At 45.0% G+C, this 18,243-nt stretch overlaps 1 protein-coding gene across 1 annotated transcript in view; it reads right to left on the bottom strand.

Annotated features, from left to right (window-relative positions):
• Positions 1-18,243, bottom strand: part of CFAP69 (cilia and flagella associated protein 69) — a 1,486,345-nt gene that overhangs the window by 1,223,951 nt on the left and 244,151 nt on the right. The window lies entirely within an intron of this gene.

Below are 18,243 nucleotides of genomic sequence, written 5' to 3'. Positions count from 1 at the left end.
ACTAGTGTTGATCAGGTTTTCTCTCAAAAGACGTTTAACAGGGGTTCAAAGCCATTATCTTTACAAGGTTATATGCCCCTCCAGCAGTGTAAAATAAATAAACTTTGTTATCAGTATAAACATTTATTGTGATGTGATTTTAATTTACTCAAGAATCTTCCTTTTATTTCTTTATTGTTATTTGGATCTTTCTATGAAATCTTTTCTTAATTTCTTTGGATTTTTGAATATCTATGTACCTTTTACAACTATATATACACAATAATAAAATATACACATTATGGCAATTGTCATTACATGAGTCTAATAAACATGAGTCTAACATACGCAGATTTACAATAATTAAGTAGTTTAGGAAAAACCAACAATCGAAAACGTTAGCATCCTGGGACACTAAATACAAACCAACATGCCATGGTCTGTGTTTTTCTCCATTATATTTTTTAAATATGATCTTAAAAACTACAGAAAAACATGTTCCTGAATTACAACAGGCTGAAATTCTCTTTTTTGGGACGTATGCAGCTGCTGATAACAAGTCACATTCCAAAGGGCTTGGTTTCCAACAATTTTATTCCCACATTTTCTTTTAACAAACAATAACAAAAATGAACAGCTTGTGTGAGAAACCAGAGCGTGTCTCGCCTGCTACTCACTGGGGATTTCTCTCTCAGGTGGCCAGGGCACGGCCATCGCCTTTGGATTCAGACCCTTGGGGTGGACCAGTGAGGGAGGATCACCTGGGTGAGTGGTCTTCGGGGAATGGGGGTGATGCAGCCAAGGGCGAGACGCGGTGTTCCCCCCTTTTTTGTTCATCTACCCCATCCTATTTTATATGATTTTCCAAAGTCCCAACCCCCCCTTTTTCCACAAACACTGGGCCGAGAAAGAGGATGACTGATAGCACCCAGACTATCTTTCACATCATACTGGACATGCCCGTTAAACGGGTCAGGCAAAGTCAGGCACTTTACACTAAGTGCATACACCTGATACCAGTTAGCTCTCCTCACATGAATAAAAGGCAACACCTAAAGACACGCTCTGAACAAGGCAGAACAGGAGCAGAACCTCTGGGACGAAGACACACTTACTGGAGCAGAGCAACAGACCAAGAGACGAGAGCACCGGGCCAAAAACTCAAAGGATCCCTTATTGGAGGTTGTTGCCTCCGACAGACCGCAAAAGATATGTGGGGAAGGCCAGATCCCATAAGTGAAGATTGCATTGTGTTCCAAGGACACCAGCGACCCTCCCGGGTGAACGGCAGAGTTGGGGAGGCAAGGCCAAACCTGTTGTACTAACCTTGACTTGTGAATTGAAAATAGCGAAACAAGAAAGAAGCGCACACAGCCGGTGAGTTGGCAAACGAGTGAGAGACCAGTGTGTGTTAAAGTGAATGAAGTAGCAACATTATATCACAAGTGAAGGCTGCACGTGTGTGGATGAGACGCAAAGAAAGGCAGACCTATGAATGAACTTTGAATTAAAAAGCATCTATGAGATCAGCGAAGTAACAGAGTGGTCTGGCAAAAGGAGGTAGCCCATTTGAAAGTCTCCATGAAAGGTACATTGTTTGAAGTCATAAAGCAAACAGACACTGAAAGTAACCGCAAACTTTGAGTAGAAGAGGTCCTGCGGTGGCCTGGTAAAAGCACCACGCAGATTTGAAAGTCTTCGAAAAGGGTCCGAGCCCGATTGAGGGAGACCCGAAGTACAATAAACTTAGGGAAGGGAGCCCCCTTGCAGGTTTGTGCTGAACTGTGACATGAGAGGTCTGAGCCCGGCACAGGGCTATCTTCGTGAATTGTGTGCTATAAACTCTGAACACGCAGAGGGGGACCTTCGTGAACTGTGTGTTGTAAGGACCGAGCCCGGCAGAAAGTCAAGAAAAAGACTTTAACGTGTAAGGCCAGGCAGGCTTCATTCCACGGTTTGGAACTGCTTAGAGTGTTAGAAACTGAGCTAGAGTCTGCCACACTGCCTACAAGGACAGCCTTACTCCATGTGGTCTAACGTGAGGAGAGCTGGTTCAACTACCTTTATTCCTTTGAACACTGATTTTTTCTTTTGCATAAGTTTATCCTTTTTACACTTGTTGTATAAGAGATAGGGCAGATATTAGGTTTTGTTAGCATAGGCCTTTTGATTTGCCCGACGCTACTAGGACTGTTTTGTTATGGTTTAATGGTCGAGACTACTCCCATCTTAGTTCTAGGGTAAATTAATAGTTTCTCCAGACCCCGAAATTTTCAATACAGGTTATACAAATTGTATCCATTGTGCCAGTGTCATACTTGTGATACAATGCTTTCCCTACACTTGAAAATTATACAGCAAATTAGAGTCAAATCTACTTCTTACACACTCATGTAGACACACAGCAACCTAAACACATGCATCATTTCATACGAAGGCTGAAGGTGAAGCCTTGTTACAGAGAGGCGCTTCCACTTGTGAACAAAGAAGAAGCACTGCAGTAATGGGCAGAGGCCAGATAAACCATCACAATAATTAGTTGTGCTCTAAATCTCCAGAGGGATTATATCAATGGTCAAGTGGGCCATGGTCCGTTTGCTCATTAAGGAGATGCGGAACGTGAGTGTTTTTTTAAGTGGGAGACAGACATTCATTGCCCAGGCCAAAGGCAGGCCCATCTGAACTGGGAGCAGGGAGTCAAATGTTTATGCTTGAATTAATTGATAGTAGGTTTTTGATGGTGATGGTGGTGACATTTACACCTGTGTATTAATTAGCGGTAATGATCAAATAGTGAGATAAACAGTTATAATGTAGGGTACAGACTTTACCAGGCATAGGCAATGGAATGATCCAGATAGCTATTTACCAGTCGATACTGACCCTTAACAACTATTAGGATACATTATTAAACCGGTTTTAAAGTGAATCTCTTATGTTTGTTCTGCCTGTTCCAATATTAGGGCATACTTAACCGCTTCCAAGACTATTTGTTAGGACACCACCTACCTGTTGGCAGCCCCCTGAGGGGTTCCCCTGGTCTTGTTCGACCCTGGAGGCTCTACCCCTGTTATCGCTGGTGGGGTCCGTGCGTGCCTGGAACGCCGCCTCACGCAGGCGCATTTCGCCATGTCCCAGGCTCCGCGCATGCGCAGTTGGGTGGCGGTGCAAAGCTTGCATTGCAAGCCTCGCTTTCGCACCGGAGGCACACGCGCGGAGGCGTTGTATGCTTGGCCTCGTTTTCACATGGACTTCCTTATTATGCGGTCGGGTCAGGAACTAGTCGCGTCTCAACGCGGCTTGGTTCCTGACCCTCTGCATCGCTCCTGTGATTTCCTGACCCGCTCAGCTGCTCCTGCTTGTTTCCCTGCCCTGCTGGGTAGGGTTCCTGTTCCTTGTCCCCTTCTGCCTGGCTGTGGGTTGGATTCCTGTTCCTGTCTGCTCCTTGGGGTTCAGCCTCCCTTTGGTCATTTCCTGCCTTACCTTCTTCCTGACCAGTTTCCTTGTCCCTTCCTTCAGCCTTGAGTCCCTGCTTCCTGTCTGCCCCAGGTGCCTGGTTGTTATTTTGCCCTGGGGCAGTGGTGGCGTGACCGCAGATACGAGGTGCTGAGATACGAGGTGCCGAGACCACTTAGGCACCAAAGAGGGAGGAGACATGCTAGCGAAGACACCGTCCTGACAAGAGGAGAAGCAAGCCCCATCTGAATGACAGGCCCGGTGATGCAACCCCCAAGTCAAGAAGGTAACTGGGAGAGCAGAAGACCCGGGGAGGGTACCATAAATAACAAGTGGAATATTAATATTAATATTCTTCGCAGTGAGAAACAAGTATGGAAGAAGGGAGAATCATCACTGGGCTACTCGTGCTCGTCCCAGTGAGGTAAAAGGGTGGACGAAGAGTGAGAATCAACACTGGGCTACTCATCCTCGTCCCAGTGAAACACAAGTTTGGAAGAAAAGTGAAAATCATTACTGGGATACTCATACTCATCCAAGTGACATACCAGACTTGGAGAAGAGTGAGAATTGTAATTGGAACAGTGTTGGTCATCCTAGACCATATAAGGATTGGACATTGAACCAAGAGGGACTCAAGTTTGTGTAACAAGAGATTCCAAGAGAAAAGAGAGAACTAAAGTAATAAGATTACAAGTGCACAAGACAGAAGAGAAAAAGAAAAGTGAACTCTGATTTGATAAAAGTGATAACTGAGAATCTGTTACTAACAGAAAGTGCTGAGAAAGCAGTTCACAGGAAGTGAGTCCTTCTTGTGTGCCTTAGTTGTTCCGGTAGTGGTAGGGCCAAGTTAGATTAGTTTTGGACTGTAGACAGACTTGGACTCACTAAGGACTAACAGACACCCTATTTAGTTTGGTTAGGTAGAGGACTGTTAGGCAGAAACCTGTGCAGTTCGCTTGGGGACCACTGCAAAAAGGTTAAGACTACAGGTGTTAGCAGTAAACCCAATTGGTAGCAGTCTGTACCACCCAGATTTACCTGGTAGCTGTGGCTGAGCAGTCAGACTTCTCTCAAGAAGAGTTAGGCAGTATATAGAGTATACACATTATGTACCAAAATACAGTAGCACGAGCAAACACTGACCAGAGCTTTGGTATAAAAGTATATAATTACTTATTTAAAAATACACTGGCACTAATATGTCAAGCAAGTTCAAACACAGTCACTAGAAATATATACACCTCCCTAATTAATTATCCGACAAGTCTTAGGAAAAGAACACCACTTATTATCAACACAGACGTGAGCGCTTAACCAAGATGGCACTCCAATAATTATGTTAAAAGGGAGAGAAAAGGCAGAAATAGGAAAACACACAATACCAACACTTTTAAAGAACCACAGCAAGTCAAGAAAGGCAGGGTCTACTGTAGAGAAAAAAGTTCATAGGCAAGGCGGAATGTGCCCAAGATCACACAGTTGAAGTACACTTTAAAAAGTCTTTGCAGATAGTTCAAAAAGGAGTTACATCAGTTCAGAAAAGTTAGTTAACAGGTCCAAAGTCACCCCAGGATAGATAGTCAAGGATTTACGGGACACCTTGAACAGTCTGTTGCAAGGGAGACCAGGCGGGACAGTACCTGAAATGGTGAGAAAGCTCCAGCGGGGTCAGGTGTTCCTGGCAGCGGGTGCCAGTCGGTGCTTCGTCCAGGGGAAGAGAAGTTCTCGACGTGGAGGAAATCTGGAGGTCGTTGCACTACCAGGGAAGAAACCAGCCGCAGAGTTTCCCGGTTAAAAGGTACTACCCTTTTATTCGCGGTAGTGGTGAAGCGTGGCTATCCGGCCGCCGGGGTGCTTGGCACGGGTGATTCAACCATGAGACGATCCAGGAAGGCGAAAAGAGGGCGAACTGGTTAACCCCACCAGCTCAAAGGAAGAAGGCTCTCCTGGGAGAAGATCTTCTCTGTCGTTGGGAAGTGGCGAGTCGGTTCAGCAGGGCTCCACCGGTGGTGTCGTCATTGCAGGTCGGCTCAGCTTCTCTCTCTTCGGATTCTTTAGGTCCTGTGGCGACTTCTGAAGTTCTAGTCCCCAAAGCCCTGCTTTTATGCAGAAAACCCCCATTCATCAGTCCCAGCTGTCAATCAAGCATGCTAAGTGGTGAGCCGGGCGGCTCACCACTGGGCCAATCACACAAGAGTGCGACTTGAGTTGCCGGGGCAACTCAGTCCAGGGTGCCTTTTCCCCCCTCCCACACATCTTGTAGACCCAGACAGAGTGGCACCACTTTTGGAGGCTTCTGTGCAGAAGCCCGCCAAAAGAGGAACAAAGGGCTCGACTTGGGTTGGAGTTACAGAGGCGAACACAAACGCCATTTTAAAACCGAGTCCTGGCAAAAAAAAACAACTGGGGAATAAATATTAAATAAATAACCCGGCGGTAACTTTAACATTGCACCAAAAAAAGTGGTGCGTTTAAAATGAATGGGAAAATCCCATAGGAAATATTCTGGTGGAATATTTCGCGTGGCAACCACTGCCACCAGCCAGAAACTCGACAAGGGGGGGATTGGACAGTGCCCCCTTGGAAAACAGACCCAGGGGCAATCTAATTACCCCTACCAGTACTTCCACAATATGATGGTTTGTACTGGTTCTGTTCACAATTTGAGACTAGTAAAGCCAATGGTGACTTTACATGCCCTGGGAGACAGTAGTCAGTCCCAGGGTATGGAGTCTATGTTTGGGGGCCACTATGACACCCCTGTGTTACTGCACTGAGGGTGCTGTGTAACACACTTACCAAAAATACATGCAGCCCTATGGAGTAAAAGCCCCCTTAGCCCATAAAACACATTACAAAGTCAAAGGACATTCTCAAATCATGCCCAAGAGTGGGAGAAAGAGAGTCTCACTCTTAGCAGGAGAAATAAATAAACCCCAAAAATCCAGCAAAGCGGCTGGGGGACTCACTAGGTTTGGGAAATTAGCCTATACAGAAAATTCTCCCCAACAAGGACCATCATAGCTTAGGCAAAGTTGGGTGTTTTTCCTTTTCTTTAAAATAAAGAATTCATTCAAATGTCTGTCTCCTTCATCTGACCCGCCATAATTCCTAATGCTGACCCACAACACGGAAAAACCGATATCCAGACCTGGCTCTATGCAATGCACCTCGAAGGCTTCACCCCTCAGCTGGTCACCTGCACCCAGTCCCTTTGGTTTAACATGGACCGACACCTCTACTTTAAACATCACATAGCAAGGAAGACACAACCAGCTTGGTACCAACTTTCTCTCCTGTGGAAGATCAAGCCCTTCATCCCAGAAATCACCTTCAGATCTGCTGTCCAAACCTTGGTCCTCTTCTGCCCGATTGGTACAATGCCCTTTTGGAAGGCATTCCTGCTACATCAACTACAAGGCTGTCACCCTGAAATCCCCAAGCTACCTCACTTAGAAACACAGCATAGTTGAAGGCCTACAATCGGTAGAAGGACATGTGCAGACTTTAACTGGGCCGATGAAGGAAGGAAAGAAACAGAAGGCAGGCCTTCTCCTACTATGCCCCAGGTGTTTGGAACCACCTCCTCGTCAGCATCAGGCTTGCCCCCTTACTTCTACAATTATGGAAGGAGCTCCAGACCCCACTCTTCACGTAATATCTTCCCCTCTCCCGCAACACAAAGGTCCACACACCCTCTACTTTCCCCACCCTACCTGAGACTGGGTATTCTCATCCCCATTCTTTCCTCACCTGGTTGTTTGTAGATCCATTCTTGACAAACTGCCCGCCCTCCCTGGTTAGACCAGCTCCTTTATTTCTCTGCTTCACTCACCATGTTCTTCCCCCTACGATTGCAAAACTAGGTATGTGTTCAATTAATACTCCAATATGAATAATGGTATGTTATGTTATGGGTACTTATATAGCGCAGCGTCACCAACTGAAATGGTCCCCAGGCGCTCTAATAATAAAAATAACGGTGGGGTACGCGCTAGCCTGGATAATCTTACAAATTGGTTTCCTAGGGCCCAAAGTTACATGAGAAGTTGTACTTACCCCACTTGCGAGGTACTATAACATATTGCAAGATTATTTATTTTACAGCAGAGGCTTCTTTTCCCGAATCAGTGGCCAGGGTCTGGCTACAGGTTTTAGATGGCTCTCTGGGAACCCTTACCATTGGGAAATTATTTATTCTACAGATCTCTGCCAACCCCTGTTCTTACATTGGTTAATATTAGGAGCACTGAGATAAATGTCAGGGTACCTCAATTTCCCATTTTTACATTCCTGCATATCAGGAAGGGAAGGGAAGAGTATGTGCATGCTTCAGTTTCTGGCTCCTTTGGGTGCCATCATTCCATGTGGCGGGTGGGTGGTTGAGCCTTCCTGGGGCTGTGCCATTGGGGTTCTTGCCCATCCATAGGGACGGAGAAGGGTTGAATACTCCGGTGACTACCCCATTCCTCAGTGCTGTGATGGAGGTGGGGTGGTTTGGGATCCCCTTTATACCTCCTCCAGGTCCTGCATCACTAGCTCAGGGTGGCACCCGAACCCCTTTATCCACCCCACCTGCTATCCCCAATTTTATTTAGGGAAATGAGTCACACAGCATACATTGTCCATGTGCTAATTACTACTTGGGCCAGACGGAACATAGTGCAAGGACAAGATGGAACAAACAAATCCAAAATGTCACATAAAAATATGAAATCCTATAAAGCCAGACATTTTAATGAATATCATGACCAGATCAACCAGATGAAATCCTAGATCCTAGAAGTGGTGACTAGAACACAAAGAGAAGGTGATGTTAATAAACCTTTATGCCAAAGGCCAGCATTTAGGACGGATACATTGGACACAGTCATACGCACAGGAGTGAAGCATTCAACTTGCACTTAGTCACTGGATTCCTCCACTGAATACCCTCATGAACACCTACTCCTTTAAAGACACTACACATTCTAATACGTCAAATGAATGCCAAGTTTGTTTTTTAAATGTTGACATATTTAGTCAAATATGTTTTATTAAACATAAGTGAGTTATAATTTATTGGCTAGTTTGCTCAGAAAACTCTTTAACCAATATTATCCCTACTTGATAAATGTGAAAGCAATGTTATACTTCTGGAATTTATCAATTTACAGTTTTTTTTTTCTCCAGAACCTTAAAGGATACAAATTTGAGATTAGAAAATAACAGCAAGTTTATTTATTTTTTAGATGACAAAGCGATGCATTGATTTTCTAAGAACTTGTTCTTTATGTTAGGTTTCATGCCAATGCTAGGAATATGTATTGATAGCATGTTTTTCTATCTGGGAAAAGCATGCGCTTGCGAGATCATTTGTAGTAAATAAATACTTTGTCAGAATGCACAGGCACCAGATAAGATCGCCAGTTCCATGAACAAAATATATATCAGCGCATTTGTATTACATTTGTATTGCATGACAGTGGGACCAAATGTTTGACGAGTATTAAGTTATTGGGTCCAGATACATAACGGCTAGACACCCCCTTAGTTATGGACATAGAGGAGGACTGCATGTCAAGTCATTATTACATAGATACAAAATTGCCTAATTACCTGCATTTTATAAGACCACTTTCAGCAGCTAGGTTGGCATTCCTGTGCCAGTGACGGGGGTCAGTTTACGCACCACAACTTTCAACTGAGTGGAAGGTAGGTATGCTACGATCATGCCACATTTAAAGGAGATGGCTTCTCTATTATGCACCTTGAGTGTATATGGTCTCATGTGTATCATTGATACAATAAAAATGGTTGAAAAAAGCAACTTTCAAAAACTCTCCCCAAATTATACAGTTCCACTCCCGACTACAAAGTGTTCACCAAGATGCACTTGTTTTGCTTCAAATAGGAGCTCATTGACACCCTAAGATGTATATGGTAGAGGACACATCCCGTGGATCAACAGACTACTCAAAACCAAGATAGAAGATTCAAAGGGTTTATTACAAATAGAAAATAAAGGATTATGTTTAACGTGGGACACTTGGTGACGTTTTTGTAAAGAAAACACAGTCTGGATTATTTTAGGATGGCGGTTGTCAGTCCTTGCTTTTCTTCCTTAAACTCTGCCTTCCTGGTGGTGTGGGGTGAAATGGCCCCTGGATGCAAGAAATAAAAAGGCCAGAGTCAGTTATGAGGACTCCCCAAATTCCCAGGCCTGTACCGAAATAATGTGGAAAAGAGGCCGTGCACTTTCAAAGCAAAAAGGGGTGAATTTGAGCCTCAAAACATGTAGATGCAGAAAAATGCCAATTGCCTGGCAGAAGGGAAAGACAAATTACAAGGTTTGCCAAAATTATTGGAGAGCTGAAGTAACATTCTCAGAAACTACAGTCCACAGAACCCTCAGTGGGATGTCAGCATTGTGAGCAGCACTTGCTGTGAAGCAGATTGCCTTCTGTCATGAACATTAAATAAAATTAGTAATTCTGTTTTCCCTTTAAACTAAAGATATGCTCATCAGAATGTATGGAAGATTTTGAAAATATGAACTTGGTTTCTGTCATGCTGGGAAGCTTGACTGGGTTAAACCTCTGCAGTAAAATGAAGGCCTTTTTCATGGCTGAAACTAACAAAATGACATTTCAATTTTGCCTCTAGAGTGACACTCTGCATATCTAGATTTGGACCAGAGCCTCTAAAAAGTGTAATTATTGTGCCCTCCTTTAACCAACGTATGCAGGGAACAACGATGCAGTGATATTTCAACATATTAATTGTGTGCCTTTCAAGAGTTCATGTCAATTGAAAATGCAAGTAAAGAGTCAAATTCAGCTGAGGAGGAAAGGCTTTGGCCTGCTTGCGATTTCCTCAGACGTGACACTGAATTCTTTCCTTTAGGTTGTCATGGGGACCAATAGGGGTCTGTAAACTTGCGTTTCCCTTAAAATTACAGTCTAAATACTTGTACAGATCTCATTTGCGGTGTGGCGAGATAAGGACGGTTCTGCTCTCCAGGCCCCACAAGCTGCCATAGAAACTTGCATTAGCTGCCCATTAGCTATTGGAATGTGTAATCTAATCTCAACACAGGACCCTGTCTTGACGTCACAGCTGGGAACAGGCAAATGGCAAGGGTGTGGGCCAGGTTTAAGGAGTAGTTGACTGCACATTTTGTAAAAGGGGAGAAATGGATTTTATATAAAATCAAGAATGTTCATCCCACAATAAATGTTGTAGGATTTCCGAAAAGGTGTCAAACAGGCCTTTCTGGTCACCCAAAAACAATTTGTGTGGGACCTGAACTAGTTATCTATGAAAACATCATGGGGCCCTCCTTGTGTAGTTGAGATATATCAATATTGGATGAAAATAAGATTCATATTCCGCCCACCAAGCACCATATTTTTCACGGATATAGTTCTGTGGTAATGAGGAAAAACTAAAGCTCCGCATAGGAATGAAATACAAACTTCGAAGTAGTGTCATTTGACTTGCAGTAAAATATAGTGTTAAAAATGCCTTCATATGTGTCAAAGTATGAAAATTAAGGGCACTTGTCATTCAGTAAGATTTCTATGTCCATGAACCAGACCAAGCCCCCTGTCAAAGAAAGATGATGGAGGGGTCTCCTCCCCTAGCCAGTCCAAACCAATTCCACATTTGCTGTACCCATCAGCACACAGGTGGGTGTGGAGGATTGGACATTAAAGAATTCCTTCCGCGGGAACCATGACACATTAGTGATGTCATTTGCCCTATAACTAGATAAGCCCGCCTCAAATCAGGACCTTTCCCACTAAATCCTGAGGTGAGCGGCTGGTGAAATCTCGAGAACCATCACAGTACAGTTAGGCCTAGCTTGCAGTGGAGTCAGGAGGTTTAGTAGCTGCCTTGGGACCCCTTGGAGGAAAGGGGGAATCCTTGACTGACCCCACTGGTTGTCCCAGTAGTATCCTGGTGCTACCTGATGTCCAGTCCAGACCTCTCCTGTAAGTATTAATACAGCAAGCCATAGATTGCATAAGCCCTATATACTTTCAGCATTGCCATAGAGATTTCACATGGAAAAATCCCCTCCCTTGTGTGCTAGTGTATTTCAGTCATTTCCCCCATTGAAGAACCCCTTATTTGCTTGTGTATGTTAGCAATTCCCCATTGAAGAATCCCCATTAGCCTGTGAAAATCCTTAGTATATTTTTCAAGTAAATCAATTAATTTCCCCATTTATTTCATGGGATTTGTATGGTTGGAATTCGAAACCAACCATCTCTTCCCAGTGTCTTGCAAATTGTTATAGTTATAAAGTGTTGCCCAAATGAATTAATCACATTGTGATCTGCGAAACAAATTTGTCCCTGTGTTTAAATTGTGCCCTGCTAATCGAGTTTCCATCTGCAACTGTTTTTTTTACCATTGCATCTGTGATTTTAACCCAAAACGGATTTTCCGTTTGTGAGCTACTGTCATGATGCCTACCCCCGGGGGCCCAGACCAAGTCCAGCAACCCCAGAAGCAGGCATCAAGTTATCCCAAGCAAGCCCAACAACCCCTGCTAGGGGCTATTTGGTTCCAGTCCTGGCGCCTATGCCGCCAGGCTCATATGGAGAGTCAGTCCTGGCGCCATAGGCGACAGGTTCATAGATTAAAACTTACCTGATGCAGACCATGCTGCAAACTTACCCGATGCAGACCATGCTACAAGAGCTCCAAGCCAAAAGAGGCTTGGAAGGGACTACTTTACTTAGGGACTATTTTTTTACTCGGCCGGGGTTGGGGAGGAATACTTACCTGGGACTACTTTGAAGGCTATTTAAACCACGCCCGAAGAGCAGCACAGGCTTCGCGTTATTCTGCATCCAGCAGCGTAACGCTCACCGTGCCTGCAAGTCTGCATCCAGCCTTCTGCCACGCCCGCCTTGAGTTTGGAGCTCCTAGAAAAAGGCAGAAAGAAGGAGAAAAGGTTATAACAAGAGCAATACCTTTGATCCTTACCTGAATTCCCAATCCATCGCACCTTCATATAGGTAGAAAGAAGCTATTTATGCGCGTCGCCTCGCCTGCTGCAGCGCCGCGCTGAACTCACCGGCCTTCGCAGCATCTTCACATTCCACCGCATCCTCCTGCATGTTCCCGCCGCACTCCGGCACCTAAGGAGAAGACAAGAATAGCAAGGTGAGCCAAGGGAATACACAGAGGAATATTAGTTACCCCCCCATAGACTTACTTGATTTTACCACCAGGGGTACTATTCCTCTTCACGGGTCGGCGCAGCTTCCACTGCATCTTCGCCGAACCCCGGCCCCTAAGGGGAAATAAAAGGACAGCAAGGTGAAACAAAGGGACTAATAAGGGGAACCCTCCTTACCACAATAGACTTACCTGATTTTACCGCTGGAGGTATTATTCCCCGAGACTTCATACTTTCTCTCAGTGCCTGAATAAGGGAGAAAGCAACAGGTTACATATTGACATTTTTTTATCGAATTGTGTTGGAAAATACAAATCCTTACCAGAATACTACCGGTTGCCACGAGAAACTCTTCATTAGGGTCAAGATGCAACCTGCAAGGAATCGGACAAGAGTGAAAGTCAGGCATTTGAACTCTTACGAACTTTATACTTACGGTGTCTTGGCGGCAATCTCTGAGTCAATATTGTTCTGGAACTCACCAATTCCTTCGAGGCAGTGAAGCAACTGGTTATCAACGCGCCCCTGCGCTCAATGCAGGATGGAGAGCTCATCTTTTCAAACCATCAGGTGAGACTATAAGAGGGGACATCAAAGGTGATCTGTGGGGAGAACAGCGGGGGTGGGGGGAATTTACGCTCAACTCCACGGCTGGTTAATTCCCTTTCTCCATTTGCAGAAGAATATTCCTACGGGCCAAGCAAACGAAGCTAGGTGGGCCAGTCCAGTCCGTCATCTCGGCCCTACGCATCACATTTGTGGAGACCGCAGCTGTCCAGTTCCGATCGACGCCTCTGTGGGAGCCAGGTGAGCGTAACAGCTACCCATTTCCAAGAGCTTGACTGTCATTTTAAGCATCAGTGAATACGAATTCCACTTTGCATTTTCTTTCCCATTGAAAGTGTGTTTAAGATCCCCAAAATCAATTTTCCCATTCTGTTCCTCTTTCCACATTTTGAGAAAAAACAAATTTCCATTTGCTTTTCTTTACCATTGCCCATGTGTTGAATATCCTGAAACCGTTTTCCCCTTGTGTGCTGAATCGTATTATCTACTAAAGCCCTGCCTGTCTTTCTATGCTTTCCCAGAGCAGCTGTGATAACTAATATAAAAACCCAATTTTTCCATTTTGCGCTAGAAATAGATGTGTCCTATTCTTTGCTTGCTCCCCATATTGTTTCTATGAACTAGATCCCAAATCCGATATTTACCTTGTGTTCCCACTCCTTGCCACTGCCTTCCATCTAAAACTGACAAGCCTATTTTATGATTGGGGGGTTAGGGATGCTAGTACTCAAGCCTCATTTATGTGTGCCTGCATTTTCCTGTTTGTATTCATTTTCTTGGTGTGTTTTGAAAGCAAAAGTAAATTCTTTTACTGCATATTTTGAGTTCTCAGTGTAATGTTTCATCAAAACGAATATTGCGTTTTGTGTTGCGACAAAATTGGTGGCTGTGTAATTTGTTGATTTGCCTTTGATATTAAATAATAAATTAATAAATATCTTATTGATAAACACTGGTCCGGTTCCTAGTCCATTGTGAGACAGGGTATTTGTGGAGGTTGGGTGTGAGACGAGTTGGAGGCCTTCTCAAGAAAGAATCTGTGTTGTAGAAATAAAAAGCGTTTTTATTGTGCGCCGCATTCACAGTTGGGGCAGGAGATCCTGACTTGCTTGTGCTTTGTAATAAATCGTGACAGTGGGAAAAAAAGAGTACCTCACAGTCCATGCATGAGGTTTTAAGAGCCAGCATGTCTTTCTTGGCATGTCAGGATGACTTGGTTGGCTCTTCCAGAACACATCTTCCTGTGGTTGAGGATTCAGGGTCGGCAAGCCTGCATGAAGTAGGAAATCAGATGCCTGGTGGTCCAGATAGGCCTCGCCCTCCTTGCCTTACTAATGGGATTCTCTTTAAAGCATATAAGAATAAAACTGGTGCAGGCATCCCTTTGGAAGACCGTCAACTTCTTTGCCAAAGGAAGAAACCAAATGGGTTATTCGTGGAGAAGGTCGACACATTGGTATGGCTTCCGTGGTCGGGTTGATTCCTGCTAATGGCATAACCACCCAGTTCTGCAACAACATCGATGGAGTACTCTATTGTTTCCATGCCCCAGGAATCTGAAGGTCAGGGGCATAGTTGCGTCTCTGGCATCAATTTAAGAGCAAACTTAAGAGCCTTTGCACGAGTTTGGGTCTATGCCAGCACACTCTTCCCGCTGCCCCTGTTCGTCGGCACCACTTCCTTTTGTTTAATTCCCTTTCCTCCTTTTTGACTATCTCTTGACTCCCATCCTTATCCTCTTTCCACCCTCCTCAGTGTTCTAGTATTCTGTAATCTGCTCCTCCTTTCCCCCCTCTGTCATTTTGTCTTGGTTTTGCTCTCAACGCCTTCCTCTCCAGTATTTATTGTCTCTCCTCTTCTTCAAGTCACAACTTTCTATCCTACTGATCTTCCTAAATATTCTTTCGATCCTTCTCATTCGTAATGTTCCTCAACTCCTCATCCTGCTAGTCGGGCCTCATTGCCATTGCTCTCCCCTTTTCAAATCTCTGCTCCCCTTTTTGGTTCTGGCGCATTTGGTGGTGCTTGCGCCATTCAATTCCTAAAACATTGGTACTGTAAAAGTGAAAGTAGAAAGGGGAGTTCGGGAGCAGGCTATGACGTTGCCATGGCAACTTGCCGATGCTTGGCGTTGAAATGACTGAAGCACCAGCTGGGCCTTGTTTTTTGAAGGAGGGCTGTGCTTCTGCACTTTTTGACCCTGCTTTAATGAGTCCCAAGCTATTGCCCATGCGCAACAGGATACTCGGCGAAGGCTGGAAGAAACTGCATGAGCGCCAGTAAGTAGACGCCGATGGTGATAGTGCGCGGTACAAATCTCATTTAACATTAACATCTGCAAGCCTGGGCATTGCTATGAGAGGGAAATACACGCACTCTAAGCAGACGGCGTGTGCAGCCTGTTCCCGGTTCCTCTCAGCGCAGACGGTTTAGAAATCGGCATGGATTTTAGGAAGATGGATGCTTTGGCTGCTTTGTTTTTTTGGCCAGCCGCGCCCAGGGGGACAGGTAGTTGCAGTCCTCTAGCCCCTCCAGCTGTACTGAAGTCAGGCTGGATGTTGGGGGCGCTTTCACATGGGCCCAGGGGTGATAGAGTCTGTGCAGAGGGGGCCGCAGGAGAGACTCGAGCGCTTGTACCTGCACCCAGGCATGGTGGCAGCCTCCTGATTTCCAGCCTCCTTCATGCACACTGCAGCCCCATTAGATCCCCCTGGTTCCACGCTGAGCTCCCGCAGCAGCAACGCCGCCGCCTCAACCGCAGCTTGGAACTTCTAGCCGTAGCCGTCGGTTGAGTGAGACTACTGCAGCAACACTTTGTCAACGTACGAAGCAGGTTTCCCAAAAAACAAATCCCCAATAACGAATCTCTACGAGTGAGTATAAGACTCGTGCTTTGCTAAAAAATTGCATGCTTGTTCTGTTTAGGTAAGGGCTTGGTGAGATCTGTGCGTAGCCTGTGAACACAGATATCACTATAGATAAGGCACTTATTTATCCTTTATGAAATCTATAAATGGCCTTGCAACAGCACCCAATAGTAAAGCGCTCAGAAGCTGAACCCTTCCTGAGCGAAGTGCTCGATAAAAGCGTGATATTTTCTGCCCCATTGCATCTGTGTTCTATTCAGCTGGGCCCTGGGATCGTTTTAGGATATCCCATTTGCCAGTTATATTCTGCTCGTCACCACTGCAATCTATTTCAGTGGCACTACGAATGTATTCCGCATGGACTCCGCTTCAGTAGTCTTCTATTGAATTTCTAGCCCATCTCAATTCGAATACAGTCCTAGAATGCTCATTTCCGTCCACTTTCTGGCAGTGCTTGGATATAGTTGTCAACTTTAACCTATATAATCTGCGTGCATTCTGGTCCGTTTAGAGGCCCGTTGTATTCTATTTCTGGACTTGGTTTGTTTTGGTTGCACGCTGTTCCCCCCACATCTGTATTACGTTCCTGTGCAGTCGTATCACTGTCATAGCTTCTATTCACTTTTCTGTATGGGTGTTAAGTCTCTTCTCATAATTCGAGCTGTAGCCCGATCCAGTGCTTGGCTTCCATCTAAAGGCACGCGCGCACGCCCGCAAACAAACGAAAAGAGCTGATTGTCCTAGAATTCGCGGTTGCATACGAATTGTTCGTTTTACAACTGTTCAATTACAATTGACCTTTTCACAATTGACTGAATTGTGAAGGTCAATTGTAACATATATGCGGGAACCCCCCCACCCAACCCAAACCCCCCAAAACCCAATATATATATATGATACATTACTCACCATAATCGTATTTCTGATGCTTGTCTCTGCTTAGATTCACATGCTGTGCATAGGCCGACATCTAGTGGAAGCTGCAGAGTATTACAGTTTGTTTTTCAAAACTCGAAAAAGGGCGTCGACACAGGGCATGCCAGTAATACTATCCCTAGTGTGACATCCACTGTACCCATGATCCCTCCGCGTCCAGGACCCTCAGATTGTATTTTTTCTGACATGAGGTAGCATGAGGAGTAGCGCGAGTACAGATAATCCAAGCAGATAGATAGAAAGGTAAGACTACAAGCATCCATGCGCCTTCTCTCAGAGGGGAGGAAGGGTGGGTCGCATGTGAATCTAAGCAGATACAAGCATCAGAAATACGATTACAGTGAGTAATGTATCCCTTCTGAGGCTTGTGGAATCTGCTTAGATCACATGCTGTGCATAGATTAGCGAGCAGTACCTGAAGAAGGAGGTGGGATGTGAGAAGGGTCATGAGCAAATAAATGTCTTAGAACCGCTTGTCCGACTTGTGCATCGGTCTTCGAATGTGTGTCAATGCAGTAGTGCTGAGTAAGTGTGAATAGAGCTCCAAGTAGCTGCTTTGCAAATGGTGTCAAGAGGTACATTTGCAATGAAAGCCAGAGTTGCCCCAATACCTCTTGTAGAGTGGGCCCTAGGCGTGATAGGCAGAGTTCTTTCAGAAAGTGAGTAACACAGCTGGATACAGTTAATAATCCACTTAGAGATGGCACCTTTAGAGACGCGATCCCCCTCTCTGCCTGTAGCTACGGAGACAAACAGCTGATCTGTTTTCCTTAACGGTCTGATCTTGTTTACCGCCCTACGCACATCTAGTGTGTGTAGTTTCACCTCAGCCGAGCTTTGTGGGTCTTGGAAGAAAGCCGGAAGCTCAATGGACTGGTTCACGTGGAATTTGGAAATAAACTTAGGTGAGAACCTAGGGTGTGTGCGTAAAACCAGTTTATCTTCATGGACAGTAAAGAAGGGATCTTGCACTGACAGAGCCTGAATTTCACGGACTCTTCTTATAGATGTAATTTCTACTAAGAAGGCAGTTTTGTAAGTCAGGTGTTTGAGACTGCTTTTGTGCATGGGCTCGAATGGGGGGCCCATGAGCTTAGATAGCACCACGTTAAGGTCCCATTCTGGTGGTGGGTTTGAAATAGGAGGGTGAAGTCTCTTTACTCCTTCCATGAAGGCTTTAACTACTGGTACTTTCCACCACAACACCTTATGGGAAGTGGTGTATGCTGACAGGGCTACTAGGTGTACCTTCAGTGAGTT

Source organism: Ambystoma mexicanum, chromosome 2q (genome assembly GCF_040938575.1).
Source record: "Ambystoma mexicanum isolate Mex_15411 chromosome 2q, UKY_AmexF1_1, whole genome shotgun sequence".
Lineage (NCBI taxonomy): Eukaryota > Metazoa > Chordata > Amphibia > Caudata > Ambystomatidae > Ambystoma > Ambystoma mexicanum.
Note: the sequence above shows the minus strand (reverse complement) of the source record. Positions and strands in the feature narration are given on the sequence as shown.